Genomic DNA, 17,600 nt, shown 5'->3' on the forward strand with positions numbered 1-17,600 from the left:
TATTATACTGATAAGGTTCAGTAATTCAGTTATCACTTTGTCTGTTTGAGCCTGGTATTGGAAAGATAAGACATCTAGTATAATTTACAAGGAGGAAAATGTAGGAAAAGGAGAAATTTTAAACATATTAAATAGCAAGAAACAAAACAACCTTTTATAACTTGCTTTTCTTGCTCTAGAACATTCTTTCTAAGATTTAGCCTGAAGTGAGGACCTATCTCTTCTCTAGTTTGCTTTGTCGTTTCTAAAACGGTGATTTGATTCTATTACGTGTTTCCTATCGGTATCTCTGTTTCTGACGTCAGAATTTGACTTTCAGAACCACTGTTGAGTTGAGTGCCAGTAATTTCTAAGAAGTGCTTGTCTCCTCGGAAGGGAAGTGTCCTAGTCCATTCAGACTGCTGTAATGAAATACTGCATGGCTTATGAAAAATAGAAGTTTATTTCTCACTGTTCTGGAGCTGGAAGTCCAAGATCAGGGTGCCAGTGTGGTTGGGCGAGGGCTCTCTTCTGGGTCGCAGACTTCTCCCTGTGTCCTCACATGGTAGGAGGCCCGAGGGCGCTCTGTGGGGTCTCTTATATGGGCACTAATCCCATTCATGAGGCCTCTACCCTCATGACCTAAGCACCTCCCAAAGGCCCCACCTCCTAATACCATCCATCACATTGGGCGTTAGGTTTCAATATATAAATTTGAGGGGGACACAAACATTCAGTCTGTAGCAGGATGTGTTGAAAACCAGCTGGTAACCTGCGAATGAAAATGTGATCTGCCCAGGAGAAAAGGTATCACTGTCATAAAGCAAAACAAACGTTACAAATACATCTTCTTGTCCATTTCTAGAGTGCCCCCCATGCCTTCGTTTATTCAATAAATGTTTATTAAATGCATGTCATAATGTACCAGTCATTGCTCTCAACACTTGGGATACATCAGAAAACATAACAGGAAGAAAAAAAAGGCCAAGATCTCTGCCCTCCTTGAGCTTACATTCCAGTGCTGGTGGACAGCTTGTGCAACAGATAACCCAGTTGTCCTGTGGGAAAGGAGGCGGTGGGCATCAGGGAAAGGACGAAGCAGGGCCGGGGAGCAGAAGTGTGTGTGCAATGGGGTGAGATGTGGGGTCGGGGGGACTGAGATCTCTAAACTTCCCAAGGTGTGCGGGCCTGGCCTGGTGGTCCCTCCCATGGCTGATCAATGAACGACCACCTGACCCTGGCACCCTTCACCTTCCCCTTTTCTTTTCTTTCCTCTTTCTGCCTTGGTTCCTTGCATCTTCCCCTATATTTCCCTGTCTTTCTAGGCTCCTGTGTCTCTTATTCTAACATTGCACTGCTTTCCCTCTCCATTTTCTTTCTTGTATCTATATCCTGTCTTTAGTCTTTTTAGTGTCTTTATTATTATTTTTCCCATCATCTATGACCCTCTCTCATTCTCCTCCTCTTTCCTTTGAATTTCTCCTTCTTTCCCTCTTTTCTCCACCCTCTTTCCAACCTATCACACTGGAAAGAAGGAAAATACCACCTAACGACCTGAGTATGTGATTGGCGTGAAAGAGCCACATGGGCCACAGGGACATTGGGAAAACCAAGCCTTATCTCCTACCTTGTTTCACAATAACGTGAAATATAGTCTAATTTTTGAAGTATGATTGTTTCTCATAGAATTGTTGCTTAATGCAAAGCAAGAAGACCATGGTGGGTGTAGTTCCCAAGAGTTTATTCTGCAATAAAACAGGCTTTGAATCCAGATAAGTAAGCAAATATTGATAGTACACATTCAATTTTTTTTACAGAGCCCAGAATTCTTTTTTCTCCACACTAGGTGGCAGTGGAGTCAAAGAAAAACATTCAAAGCAGCTTTGGTGAGTTTTCCCACAAAGCTGGACGAGGATGGAGACAGAGCAAAAATCTGTATAAAGAGAAAATTAAATTACAACAGAGGTGTAATATGACACTAACACGTCACATTCTCGTTTTGGAAAAATGTGTTTGGGGCTGTGTCTCTTTACAGAGTAAGTAAAGCATTAGAGATCTAACTCCTAATAATACATGATGTAACTTTTTGTTGGCAAAGTGAACATTTTAATTTGAGTTTGTCCTTAAAAATAGCTACTAGGTTTGTTAATATATATGTACATTTCTGAGTCTTTTTTCTGCCACTCAAGATCAGTTAGGTCTCAGAGGACATTTACTGTGAAAACTGGAAACCCTGAGGAAATCAGCTTTTCAGTGGTCTTCCAATATTTTAGTAAGAAATTTAAGAGTAATATACTCAAGATTCTCAAAATAACAATAAAAATAATAAATATACAGAGGGGAGATAAAACAAATGTGTTAAACTGTTAGCAATTGGTGAACCTAGGCGGAAGGTGTATGGTGTTCATGGTATTGCTCTTGTAACTTTTCCAGAGCTTTAAAAGTTTTCAAAGTAAAAAATAGAAAATGGAAGAAAAGCTAAAAAATTCTTATTTTTGTGGGTGAAGAACTGGAAACACATTGAATGTTCAATGATTAGGAAGTAGTTAAGACATCTTAAAACATTTGTTCAGTGGAATATATATGTCCATTATATGACGATGACATGTGAAAATGATTATGAATAAATGGTGAATGAAAATGGCGGCTATAAAACTTTATACGTAGTAGGATCTCATTATAGGAAAAAACACACCTTCCAAGAACTAAAAATAAAATCTACTTTACCGGATGTTAATCTCTATCTAGGTACTTGTATTGTGGATGATATTTACTTTCATTGTGTTTTTACGTATTTGTATTTTCCCCAACTTTTTATTATGAAGTTCTTCAAACATTCAGAAAAGTTGAGAGACTAATACAATGAACATCCACGTGCCCTGTACTTAGACTCAGTTGTTAGTTTTCTCATATTTACCCTGTCTATCTATATGCATCTATGTATCTGTCTATCTACATTTAGAGTTGGCAAACTAAGGCCAAGGCCAAATCTTGCTTATCACCTGTCTTTGTACAACACTGATAAATTAAAGAAGGGTTTTTACATTTTTTTTTTTTTTAGAAATTCGCGTTCTTTATTTATTTATTTATTTATTTATTTATTTACGGCTGTGTTGGGTCTTCGTTTCTGTGCGAGGGCTCTCTCCAGTTGCGGCAAGTGGGGACCACTCTTCATCGCGGTGCGCGGGCCTCCCACCATCGCGGCCTCTCTTGTTGCGGAGCACAGGCTCCAGACGCGCAGGCTCAGCAACTGTGGCTCACGGGCCCAGTTGCTCCGCGGCATGTGGGATCCTCCCAGACCAGGGCTCGAACCCGTGTCCCCTGCATTGGCAGGCAGACTCTCAACCACTGCACCACCAGGGAAGCCCCGGGTTTTTACATTTTTAAGCAGCGACATTATAACTAGTTATACACTTATCTACAAAATATCCTTGATTTTGTCTTTTGGTCTATAAAGCCTAAAACTGTTACTGTCTGGCCCTTTGCAGAAATATTTTGCCAACCCTGGATCTACATACACACACACACACACACATACAGTTTTTGCTGAATCATTTGAAAAGCAAGTTGCAGACATTATAACATTTCTCCTTCAATTACTTCATTAATGCATCTCCTAAAAATAATACTCTTACTTAAACATAATACTGTTATCTCACCAAAAAAAATGAACAGTTATTTCATAATACCATAAAATACCCACCCATATGCAAATTTGTGTGACTGTGTTTGCAAACTTTACAAAATAAAAATGCATAACTTTATAACAATAAAAATATTTTAAAAAATCAGATGTTATAGTCAACGTGAATTTTTAGCATCAGTTTTATTATACAAGGGATTTAGGAAAATTGCTCTATGCAGCTACTCCCCTGGGCATTTCAGGGTCAAAATTTAATGTGTTTGCAGGTAAAACACCTCATATTCTGTAACACATTCAGTGTTGGTGGTCATATTATTGTTTCTGTAGCTGTAGGCAGGAAAAGTTATGATGCTGTGTAATTTTTTCTTTGCATTTAAAAATATCTCTAATATCTCTAATAATTTCTGAAGCTCTGTGATTGGTGTATGGGAGTTTGCTGTACTATTTCTTCTACCATTTTGTGTATGGTTAAAAATTTCCATAATAAAAATATATATGTATATACAAATCACTACAGTAATAGTCTTGACTTGTGACCTGTATCTGCTAAGGCAAAGTTGCTTTTAAAATATGTCAGAATGCTAAAACTTAGATGTGAAAATTGTGTGTGTCTTTGTATGAACCTTTTATTTTAGAAGAGGAGACCTGGTAGTTATGGCAAGCAAAACAGAGAAAGATTGGCTTAAAATTTTGAATGGATTTTGAGAAAAGGCTACTTCATCCTTTGGGAGCCTTGTTTTTGTAAACATTTCATTTTTTGTGGGATGTGAATCATGTGTTGGAATCACCTGATTTAGCTGTGGTATAACTAAGTCTGGAGGGTTTGGGGGACACTGTTTTTAAACTTCCCCACCGCCAATCATGATTATGGTTACATGAGATTCGTGTCTTGAAAAAAGAGATCTGTGTTCCAAAGCTCTGGAATTATTTAAACCATGTACTTTGTAAGCTCATCTTTGTTCTGTTTGAGCCATAATGTTATGTCTGCTTTTACCACAATCATGTGGATGAGGAGCTGTCAGGTCAGGTCCTCTCCCATCATGCAACAGTGTAGAATGTGCTTTACAAAGTCAATTGAAAGCTCTCTTCTCCTTGCTTTATGAAGAGGTCAAAGATAAATATTCTAGTGCATTTTTTTAAAATGGAGATAATCACATTGTGTTCTTTAGTAAGGAAAAAGTATTAATAAAATTTTGGAAAAGAGTTACAGTGGGCCCTTGAAAACCCTTGTGGTTAAAAATGTGGTGCTATTATATTTTTGCAAATGTAAAACATACAGATTTTTAATGTGCTCAGTGAGATACAGAAAGTTATTAATTATGGAGTGTTAAATTCACGGCAGCCAGATGGGCTTGAATTTGCATAATAAATATTCATTCTTTTGGAAAGAAATTGTCACAGAACATTTTCTTCCCATTGAGTAGGAAATGTACATGTATTACCCCTTCCCCTTTGCATGTTCTCCTTATTATAGGATAATCTACTTTCTGGCACTTCTTTATCATATTAATATAAAATCTATTTATGTATATTTGGCTTCATGTGGGTTCATGAAGCAACTTTTCATCTTTTAATGTCATTTTTCCAACAGATGGCTTCTTTCCTTCATCTTTTCATCATATATTTATTTGTCACCTACTACAGTTGATTCTTATTACTCACAGTATTATTATTTTCTACAGTCACCAGGAACACTGAATTACCGACACTAAAGCATTACTCTTAGGGAAAATACAGAATTAGGGTCCTAACAGTCTCTGGTCACAACATTTCTGTAAATTGGTCAATACATAAACTTGTTTTATGTATGTTTTTGTTTAAGGAGACTTTATTTAATATATAGTTGACTTATTAACATTGAACTCATAGCCAACAGCACTAAAACTCATGCCTGAAGGAAGCTTATCTGATACACATACCTTCTCAGTAAGGCACATCACAGCCTTCTTGCACTTAGGAATACTGGACAGCACTTCAGCACTACGCTTGGGGGTCATTTTAAACAGTGAAATCATCAATAAAAAGCACAAAGTTGTGAAAAATGTGGCACTAAATAGACCACGGAAAGGACATAGTTTGTATTAGGAGAGCTGAAATAAGAAGGCAGAGCCTTCTTGAACTGCTGTGAGGAAAGCATGTAATACTGTGCTTGGCAAGTAGTAGGTTCTCAGTTAGGTACTTAGGGTTGGTGCAGGGATGGGTAGCTTTATGGAGAAGGTGACTTTTGAGCTGAGCCTTGAAGCGTGAGATAGGTGTCCACGGTGAACTGCTGGTGGGGTGTGTGTGTGTATATTGGGCTTCTAAGCCCTTTGTGGTTTTGTACTTTATATGCCCCCTTCTAGTCAAGCCTGGTGCTTGGAACATAATAGTTACTCAGTTAATAAACGTCGACAGGTTAGTTGGGTGGGTGAGTAAAAGGTGAAGGGTCCCTTTATGATCTCTTTGGTATCTGCTTCTTTGCTAAGCCACCTATCTTCCTAACAGCACATATCTTTGGCACGTTATACACCAATCTTTGGAGAGTTAGTCTGTAGTAATTGAACAAGAGATGGTACATACTTCAGCTAAGAGTTGTATACTTCCAAATTGATTTTGAGTAAGAACGTGGCTGGAAAATTGAAGACAGGAAGAAAGAAGATAAGCAAATGTGTGTGTATGTGTGTGTGTGTGTAGGTTGGTGTGTGTGTCTGTGGGTGGGTGTGGGAGAGAAAGAGAGAGAAAAGTGACATGCATCAATGTGGGTGAGTCTTAACAGTGTGATATTAAGTGAAATAGTAATTTTCCAAAAAATATATGCAAATATATCATCTAGAGAAACAGGGTAGCACCATAATCAAGGGATCAAAGCTAAAGTCACTAATGAGGGGCCTCTGGATGTGATTTACTGAGAACATAGCACATAGCATCACTTCTGTGGTATTCCTGCCAAAAAAGTGTATCCTGAATGCAATAGAAAGGAAACATCAGGAGAACCCAAATTGAGTGATGTTAACAAGATACCAGACAAATATTAAATGTCATGAAGAGTAAAGAATGGTGGAGGAAATGTTTGAGATTAAAGAAGACTAGAGACACACAACTGAATGCCATGTGCAAATCTGAAACAGATTTTTGTACTTGAAAAAATTGCTGTAAATGCTGTTACAGTAAGTCCCCTACATATGATCGAGTTCTGTTCTGAGAGTGTGTTTGCAAGTCCAATTTGCTCATAAATCCAATAAAGTTAGCCTAGGTACCCAACTTTTACAGATAACGCCAGACGCGTGAACTAAGTTACATGATTGGACATGAAAATGCACATTCACATCTTTGAAAGTTCGCAACTTGAAGGTTCATATGTGGGGGACTTACTGTATTGGGATAGTTAAAAATGGACTGTTGCTAAAATATAAGCACAGTATCAATGTTAAATTTCCTCATTTGTGGTTATGTAAGAGATTTTCCTTATTCTTAGGAAATACACACTGATGTGTTAGGGCAGCGATCCCCAACCTTTTTGGCACCAGAGACCGGTTTCGTGGAGGACAATTTTTCCATGGATCAGGAAGGGGTGTGTGGGGGAAGATGGTTTCAGGATGATTCAAGCACATTACATTTATTGTGCACTTTATTTCTATTATTATTACATTGTAATATATAATGAAATAATTATACAACTCCCCATAATGCAGAATCAGTGGGAGCCCTGAGCTTCTTTTCACTTGCCACTCACTGATAGTGTTTTAATATGTCTGCAAGCAATTGATTTATTATGGTCTCTGTGCAGTCAAACCTCTCTGCTAATGATAATCTGTATTTGCAGCCACTCCCCAGTGCTAGCATCACTACCTCAGCTCCACCTCAGATCATCAGGCATTAGATTCTCATAAGGAGCGCGCAACCTAGATCCCTTGCATGCACAGTTCACAGTAGGGTTCGCACTCCTATGAGAATCTAATGCCGCTGCTGATCTGACAGGAGGTGGAGCTCAGGCGGTAATGCGAGTAATGGGGAGCGGCTGTAAATACAGATGAAGCTTCGTTCACTTGCCTGCCACTCACCTCCTGCTGTGCAACCCGGTTCCTAACAGGCCACAGACTGGTATTGGTCCATGGTCCAGGGGTTGGGGACCCCTGTGTTAGGGGCTAAAGAAGCAAGATACATGCAACTTATTTTCAAATGAGTTGGAGAATAATAACTCTCTACAAACAAACAAATACATAAATAAAATATAAATAATATATATCAGTAAGGCTCTATGGGAGTGTATGTACTATCCTTGAAACTTTTTTGTAACTTTGAGCTTATTTCAAAATAAAAAGTAAAAAAGAAATCATAAAGTAAGGCTAAAACAAAGAAAGAAGTAGATAGCAGCACCATACCTTTCATAAACTTAAAAAACTAGTGTAAGGGGCTTCTTCCCTGGTGGCGCAGTGGTTGAGAATCTGCCTGCTAATGCAGGGGACACGGGTTCGAGCCCTGGTCTGGGAAGATCCCACATGCCGCAGAGCAACTAGGCCCGTGAGCCACAATTACTGAGCCTGCGCGTCTGGAGCCTGTGCTCTGCAACAAGAGAGGCCGCGATGGTGGGAGGCCTGCGCACCGCGATGAAGAGTGGCCCCCACTTGCCGCAACTAGAGAAAGCCCTCGCACAGAAACAAAGACCCAACACAGCCATAAATAAATAAATAAATAAATTTAAAAAAAAAAAAAAACAACTAGTGTAAGACATTTTTTAGAACTACATGTAGAAACAATGAAACTGTATTAAAATAAAGGAAGGAATGATGGCCAGGATTCGGCATGGTGGATACCCTGGGTGGGGGAGCCAGGGCTTAGGATAGAAGGCTACCAAATGTTTTGCTGTAGGATATTGTGAGATCCCCCTTTTTGTTTCAATAGTTGTTAGATTCATTGGTGCTTATTACATTATTAAAAACAAGAAATTAGAAAAAACATGAACCAAATAAAATAGGGCCATGCATGGAACCTGCTGAGAGTGTTATGAAATATACAGTATGATTAATCTATTGTTTTCATCTGAGGTCAGTTTAGAAAAATATACAAAGACAGGAAGTGAGAGAAGAAGGGAGGAGAGCAGAGGGAAAGAGAGAGAAATGGAGAAATCAAGGAGCAGGAAAAGAAAGGGACATCAGGTCTTTTGAAGGAAAAGAAAAAAATAAAACAAGTCTGAAGAAAATAAACTGAAAAAATGAGTGAGGAAAGACTGAGCATATTTCTGAGAGAAGCGAAGAACAGATTGGAAGAAGTCGAAAGAATGAGAAATGGGAATGCTGAGGCAGAAGAAAAGCCTACATGGTATTTCTGAACCACAAAAGGGACACTCTGTCTCCACAGAGGAGTGTCAGCCAAAGGGCCAGATTCCAGGAAAGGGTGATGTGGTTAAACAACACACCAAGGTTTGGTCTAACGGAAAGCTGACGCTCAGCCAGCTGGGCTTTTCCAAAAACTTGGAGAGTTGTGGTCACTTCTGGCTTCTTCAATACTCCAAGCTATTAATTAGGAGGAACTGCTGGATTAACCTGTGGCCATAATCACCTATGATGGGGGCTTATGCCCAGATGCTTGTTGTGGGTAATTGAAGGCACTCCTCTGGGAGCTGCCATCTTGTTTCAACCTCTGGTGACCAATGTGGGAGTAGTGCGTGCTGGGAGCATGCAAGGGAAACTGGGAATTGTGCAAAGTACAGATGCATTTATCAAGGAAAATTGTCACTCCTGATAATTGTCCTGCAGCCTCTGGGTGCTCAGTGATGATCAGCCAACGAATGACTGGCTTTGTCAGCATTGACATTACCAGAACACTCTGGAAATACTCAAGCTGTCTCAAAGGTTCAGTCTTTCCTCTGTTTTGCTCTATGACCTTAGGAAAGAAAACCAACCAAAGAAAATGACTCTGCTGGAGTGGGGGAGGGGTGATTCCCGCTTGCCAGGAAATACAGTCTGCCCTAGTGAGGGGGAAAACAATGACTTCTACGATCTGGCTCCTGCTTCCCTAGCCTTTTCTGTGACTGCTCTCACCTTGGATCTGTTCTTGTGTTGAGTTAATCACAGCCCCCTGAATAAATGATGATTTCCTTTTATCACTCCATCCATTTGGAATGTCCTATTTCCCTGTTTCTCTCAACCTGGGGAATGAATACTTTTTTTAAAGTTAAATAAATGCTCTGTTCGAGTGGTACTTCTTCCGTAAAACTTTTCTTGATACTCTGTGCCTCTGACCATCCACATACACACAGAGTCTCTCACCCCTTGGGAATCCCTCTTGTGTTCTTTGGATGTCTTTCCAAGAGAGAGCACATCACTGCATTGATTTGTCTTCTCCTACTTCTGTCTTCTGAGGGCAGAGCATTAAAATCAGTGCTCAGTGAATGTCGAGCAACTCTATGAATGAATAATAAGGCCATATTAGTGCTTTACACCCCTTGCCTCATTTAAGCCTCACACAGCCCTGGAAGGTGGTTACTATCAATATTATCATTAATCCTGTCCTTACAGATGAGGAAAATAAGGCTCACAGAGGTTAAGTTATTCATCCAAGATCATACCATTATTGAGTCATAGAAGTTGGATTTAAACCTAGATAGTCTGACTTCAGAGTCCTCCCATGACAGCATGGCCTCCTGAACAATCGTGAGTTACAGGTGGATTAAGATGCTGAGCGTTTTTACCCACTGTAACTATTTCCAGGCTGAGTGTAATCATTATGCAAGGTCTAATAGTGGTGAATGTTCATGAAATTTAAGACATGGGCTTTGCCTCAAGGAGTTTGAATCACTTGAGAAACTCCAACTAATATTTGGAGCATTTTGTGAACAATGCAAAATAATATGCATTCATACATGTATGTATTTTTGGCACTTCTATGTACAAGGCATCTTGCTATAAATTGTGAGGGCTAGAAAGAAAAATGAATATAATAACTATGCCATCCCAATTTTCTAGGATGGACTGGATTTTTTTAAATGACGGCTTTATTGAAATGTACCATACATCCATATACCATAAAATTAACTCTTTTAAAGTCTGCAATTCAGTTGTTTTAAGCAGATTTATGGAGTTCTGCAACCGTTACCAGTAGCTAATTTTAGAACATTTTCATCACCCCAAAAGGAAATCCTGCACCCATTAGTGGTCATTTTCTCTTCCCCCTGACAACTCATTGAGCCCCTGACAACCACTAATCTACTTTCTATCTCTATAGATTTGCCTATTTGCAAAATAGATTTCATTTCCATGAAATCTATTCTATTTGTGGAAATGGCCGAGCTGATGATCCTAAGAGTCATGGAAATGCAAGGGACCCAGGACAGCCAAAATATCTTTAAAAAGAACAATATATGATCTTTCATGTCTGGTTTCTTTCACTTAGCATAATGTTTTCATCCATGTTGTAGTATATATCAATACTACATTCCTTTTAATGACTGAAAAATATTCCATTGTATGAATAGTGTGCACATTTTGTTGATTCATTTATCTGTTGAGGACAACTGGATTGCTTCTACTTTTTGGTTACTATGAATAATGCTGCTATGAACATCTGTGTACAAGTTTTAGTGTGGAAATATATTTTGATTTCTCTTAAGTTTATACCTAGGAGTGGAAATCGTGGGTCATATGGCAACCCTGTGTTTTATTTTTGAGGAACTGCCAAATTGTTTTTCAAAATGGCTACACCATGTTATATTCCCTCCAGCAATGTATGACAGTTCAAATTTCTCCACATCCTTGCCAACACTTTTTATTATCTATCTTTTCGATTATAGTGATCCTAGTGCCTGTGAAGTGGTACCTCTTTGTGCTTTCAGTTTGCATTTCCCTGATGCCTAATGATGTTGACATTTTCTTATGTGCCTTTTGGCCATATGGCTTCTTTAAGAATCTGTTTATTCAAGTCCTTTGCCCATTTATAATTGGGTTGTTTGTTGTTTTACTGTTGAGTTGTAGGAGTTCATTTATTCCACATACTAAACCTTTATCTGATATGTATATATATACTTTTTTCTCCCATTCTGCAGGTTGTCTTTTACTTTCTTAATAATGTCCTTTATGCACAAATGCTTTTAATTTTGATGAAGTCCAATTTATCTACTTTTTCTTTTGTTGCTCATGCTTTTGGTGTCATATCTGAGAATGCATTGTCAAATCTGAGGTCATGAAGAGTTCCCCTCTTGGAAGATTTTCTTCTAAGAGATTTATGGTTTTAGCTCTTTAGGACATTGATCTGCTTTTAGTTGATTTCTGTGTATTTTGTGTGGTAGGGGTCCAACTTTATTCTTTTGCCCATGGATATCCGGTGGTCCAGGATCATTGTTGAAGGGACTATTCTTTCCCTAATGAATGGCCTTGGCATTTTTGTCGAAAATCAAATGGCTATAGATATATGGATTTATTTCTGGTATATAAACCAGGTCGTAGATGTATGGGTCTATTTATCCCATTGATCTATATGTTTAGCTTTTTTTTTTTTTTTTTTTAAAGATTGATTGATTGATTGATTGATTGATTGCTATGTTGGGTCTTCGTTTCTGTGTGAGGGCTTTCTCCAGTTGCGGCGAGTGGGGGCCACTCTTCATCGCGGTGCGCGGGCCTCTCACTATCGCGGCCTCTCTTGTTGCGGAGCAGAGGCTCCAGACGCTCAGGCTCAGTAGTTGTGGCTCACGGGCCTAGTTGCTCCGAGGCATGTGGGATCCTCCCAGACCAGGGCTCGAACCCGTGTCCCCTGCGTTAGCAGGCAGATTCTCAACCACTGCGCCACCAGGGTAGCCCTATATGTTTAGCTTTATGCCAATCTCACATTGTTGGTTTTCTTTTTAATTAATTAGTTAATTAATTGATTAATTTTTGGCTGTGTTGGGTCTTCGTTGCCGTGCACAGGCTTTTCTCTAGTTGTGGCGAGCAGGGGCTATTCTTCTTTGCAGTGTGCGGGCTTCTCATTGCAGTGGCTTCTCTTGTTGCAGAGCATGGGATCTAGGCACATGGGCTTCAGTAGTTGTGGCTCGTGGGTTCTAGAGTGCAGGCTCAGTAGTTGTGGCACACGGGCTTAGTTGCTCCAGGGCATGTGGGATCTTCCCGGACCAGGGCTCGAACCCATGTTCCCTGCATTGGCCGGCGGGTTCTCAGCCACTGAGCCACCATGGAAGCCCTCACATTGTTTTGATTACTGTATCTTTGTAGTAAGTTTTATTTTTTTTTTGGCCTAGCTGCATGGCTTGCAGGATCTTAGTTCCCCAACCATGGATTGAACCGTGCCCCCTGCAGTGGAAGCACAGAGTCCTAACCACTGGACCACCAGGGAATTCCCTGTAGTAAGTTTTGAAATTGGAAAACATGAGTTCTCTAATTTTTTCTTTTTCAATGTTATTTTGGCTGTTCTGGGTCCTTTGCATTTCCGTTTGAGTCTTAGGATCATCAACTTATCAATTTCTGCAAAACAAGGTAGCTAGGATTATGAAAGGGATTATGTTGAACCTATAGATCAGTTTGGGACACTGCAAGATTTTCACTTTTACTTAAAAAAATCTGTACATCTAAACTCTTTTCTGGGAATTCAGAAAAAATTGAAGGTGGACACTGTATATGTTTGTACATTTCAGTGATGGAAGAATGGGGTGGCAAAAGTTTTGCAAGTATTGAGAAGAGAGATAATAGGAAATATGCGGGAACATTGCTTTGAAACATCTGAAATGGCTGTATTATTATTTTCCTTTCTTAAATTCGTTTTCTAGTCTTTGACTCTCCACGGTCATCAACATCAGAAAATTTCAATAGTTCCAGCAAATATCAGCAAAAATAACTGAATATAATTTATTTTTAAGGGTTTGAACATTTTTTTTAAACATCTTTATTAGAGTATACATGTTTATATTAACTTGTTAATGTGATGTTTGGTAAAGGTTCTGTAAATCTTTAGTTGAGGTTGACTTTAAGCAACCTAAGTGTCCATTGACAGATGAATGGATAAAGAAGGTGTGGCACATATATACAATGGAATATTACTCAGCCATAAAAAGAAACGAAACTGAGTTATTTCTAGTGAGGAGGATGGACCTAGAGTCTGTCATACAGAGTGAAGTAAATCACAAAGAGAAAAACAAATACTGTATGTTAACACATATATATGGAATCTAAAAAAAAAACACAAAAGGTTCTGAAGAACCTAGGGGCAGGACAGGAATAAAGACGCAGACATAGGGAATGAACTTGAGGACACGGGGAGTGGGAAGGGTAAGCTGGGATGAAGTGAGAGAGTGGCATGGACTTATATATACTACCAAATGTAAAATAGATAGCTAGTGGGAAGCAGCCACATAGCACAGGGGGATCAGCTCGGTGCTTTGTGACCACCTAGAGGGGTGGGATAGGGAGGGTGGGAGGGAGACGCAAGAGGGAGGAGATATGGGGATATATGCATATGTATAGCTGATTCACTTTGTTATAAAGCAGAAACTAACACACCATTGTAAAGCAATTATACTCCAATAAAAATGTTTAAAAAAAAAAAGAAACTTGCATCATCCCTCTATTTCTTGGTCACGGGAGAAAGGAATCTTGCTAAAAGACTGAGAGTTCTGAGGTTAAATTCTTTAACTGCACTTGCAAAGCCAGTAGAGGGAGCAGTGTACCTATCCTTTGATTTCTGGGATTGAAAATAAGTGCATAGGCTGGTTATCTAGGCTCAAAAAGAGAGAGAAAGGAGTCTGAGACTATGATTTGGTCTTTGGCGATCATGATTTTATGTTAAAGAATTAGCAGAGTTATAGAATTGCTTTATTACCATTGTAGAATGTTGATGAGGGTGGTGTATGAAGATTGTTTTTTTCTGTTTTGCTTCCCTGGTGAAAAGTCATTTGAGCATTTTTGTACCAAGTCCACAAAAAACTGGCCTGAATAAACTCATCAACCAGATTAGATTCTGGGTATCCAGGATTGCTTGCGTAATGGGTTGGGCATTTTTGCTGATCCTTGAAATCTTTGATGTGGCTGCAGAGTGGGAGCTGGGATGCATTCTTCCTCCCTGTCTCATCAGCTCCCATTCCGCAGGTCTCCAATGTCTGCGCTACATTATCTCCACAGCTGACTTAGCAGAGATAGGGCGCCTCCTGTTCTCTTCTGTCTTGCCTGACTCACTCCCACAGTGTTACTCTCCCCTAGCAACAGGGCGGTGGGCTGAGCAAATGAGGCAGCAACCCCTCCTCGCCAGCTCTCACCCCCTTCTGCAACTGTCTGTTTATGCAACATTTTGCTCATTCTTTTTCTATCAGATTCTCCCTGTGTTTCCAGGTACTTATTCAGAGAGGCTTATATGGGGCTCTTTTCTTTGCCTTTGCTTATCTTTCAGCATGGAAATGAATGCTATAGTAATATTATCAGCCCATCTTTTTTAGCATTTCTTTGGGATACAATTCTTTTGACATTCACTTTTGGTCTTGTGATATCTCTTGTACTTCTTGAGCAGGTGTTTAAATCTCTCCTTTTAGTTTAGCCTTTTTTCTTGTTTATACCTTCTCTTTCCAGCTAGAAGGTGAATTAATATTGATACTTATGGCTGAAAAGAAGCTCTTTTCACCTAGATCCTGGTCTTCTACATGAGTCAAGGCCTTTCTCATTTGGCTAAAAGTGTTTTAGAGAAAAAAAATATAGAAATTCAATACTAATCAGTAATTCTGCCCTCCACCCTTTAGAAAAAAGAAAAAGGGATTTGTACTTTATGGGATCAACTTATTTTCTCCTTTCCTCTTGACAGGTTTTGGTAAATGTCCAATTCCAATAATATGTTAACATTTTCAGTGTCAATCCAGGTTAAAAAGTAAGTAAACTCTGTTTTGTTCTTGTTCTCTTTGGCCCTTTCTCGTTGTCACCTTTAGCCACTGCCCCCTCCCTCACTTTTTCCCTAACAAGTCACAATCTGCCCTATGCTTGTTTCAGGTCAGTATGCTTGGAAGGAGAATTCCAGTCTATTGCTTGGTTACTCACTAATCACTCTCATGTGACATGCTTTGTGAGACAGACTAACTGTTGGCCATTGTCAAAGTATAGCTATGGTGACAAAATCATTACAAATGTCTTTGGCCACTGTATTCAGAAAAGATCTAAAATATAAGAATTTGGGAAAGGCAGCTTTATCTTTTAAAAATAAAGCATCTCATCTGTTTTACCCAATTTTGCAATTGGTTCAGAGGTCAAGAAGGGACCTGGATCTCTCTAATCCTCAACACCAGGATTGAGATTGAAAAATCGAGTTGTAGTTGTTGTTTTGGCCTCACTGTGTGGCTTGCAGGATCTTAGTTCCCTGACCAGGGATTGAACCTAGGCCCTGGCAGTGAAAGCTGAGTCCTAACAAACGGACTGCCAGGGAATTGCTGGAAAAGTTGCGTTTTGAGGGTTGGGGGAAGTGGAATAAGTTTGGAGAAAGGCAGAAAGCCAGAGGGTAAGGCTATTATAATAGAGGTGGAAGAACTGGGACAGAGAACTCAGAATGAGGGACCAGATTTTGTGAGGATTCCAGGTATGTCTTATGTCAAAGGGAAATGAAGGTAGAGGGTTATAGAGACTGAGGATAAAAAGCAAAGTTACCATGTCTGAAGAGTCATTACTGTTGACTTGGGAGATTCAAAGTTTGGTGAAGGAAGTTCAATTCATCATTCTACTCTGAGAAATAGAAATCTTACTGCCTTAGTGACTATTTTGTCTGATGTTAATATAGCTACTTTAGCTTTTGATTGTTGTATGTGTACTTACTATATGTATTTCCCATGTTTATCAACCATTACATGTCCTTTGATTTTAGGCGCATCGCTTACAAACTGCATAACCTGCCTTCTGAATTTTTTTTAAAAATTCAGTTTGTTTTCATTTAGTCCATTTAGCTTTATTATGGACTTTACTTTTGTCTCACTTTTTTCTAGTTCTCCCTCCTTTCCTTTTTTTAAAAAAAATTCTTCTTTCTTGACATCCTTTGAATTTATTTTTTATTTTATTTTAATTTTTTAATTTTAGTTTTTTTAATTGAAATATAGTTGATTTACAATGTTGTGTTAGTTTCAGGTATACAGCAAAGTGTTTCAGTTATACATATATATATAGATTCTTTTTCAGATTCTTTTCCTTTATAGGTTATTACAAAATATTGAGTACAGTTCTCTGTGCTATACAGTAGGTCCTTGTTGGTTATCTATTTTACATATAGTAGTGTGTATACATTAATCCCAAACTCCTAATTTATCCATCCCCCTGTCCCTTTCGCCTTTAGTAACCATAAGTTTGTTTTCTATGTCTGTGGGTCTATTTCTGTTTTGTGTATAAGTTTATTTGTATCATTTTTTTTAGATTCCACACATAAGCGTTATCATATGATATTTGTCTTTGTCTGGCTTGCTTCACTTGGTATGATAATCTCTAGGTCCAAAAAACAAATAACCCAATCAAAAAATGGGCAGAAGATCTAAATAGACATTTCTCCAAAGAAGACATACAGCTGGCCAAAAGGCACATGAAAATATGCTAGACATCACTAATTACTAGAAAAATGCAAATCGAAACTACAATGAGGTATCATCTCACACTGTTCAAAATGGCCATCATCAAAAGGTCTACAAATAATAAATGCTGGAGAGGGTGTGGAGAAAAAGGAACTCTCCTGCACTGTTGGTGGGAAAGTAAATTGGTACAGCCACTATGGAGAACAGTATGGAGGTTCCTTAAAAGACTAAAAATAGAGCTACCATATGATCCAGCAATCCCACTCCTGGGCATATATCTGGAGAAAACCATAATTTGAAAGATACATGCAGGGACTTCCCTGGTGGCACAGTGGTTAAGAATCTGTCTGCCAATTCAGGTGACATGGGTTTGAGCCCTGGTCTGGGAAGATCCCACATGCCACGGAGCAACTAAGCCTGTGAGCCACAACTACTGAGCCTGCACTCTAGAGCCCGCGAGCCACAACTACTGAGCCTGTGTGCCACAACTACTGA

This window comes from Eschrichtius robustus, chromosome 10, assembly GCF_028021215.1.
Source record: "Eschrichtius robustus isolate mEscRob2 chromosome 10, mEscRob2.pri, whole genome shotgun sequence".
Lineage (NCBI taxonomy): Eukaryota > Metazoa > Chordata > Mammalia > Artiodactyla > Eschrichtiidae > Eschrichtius > Eschrichtius robustus.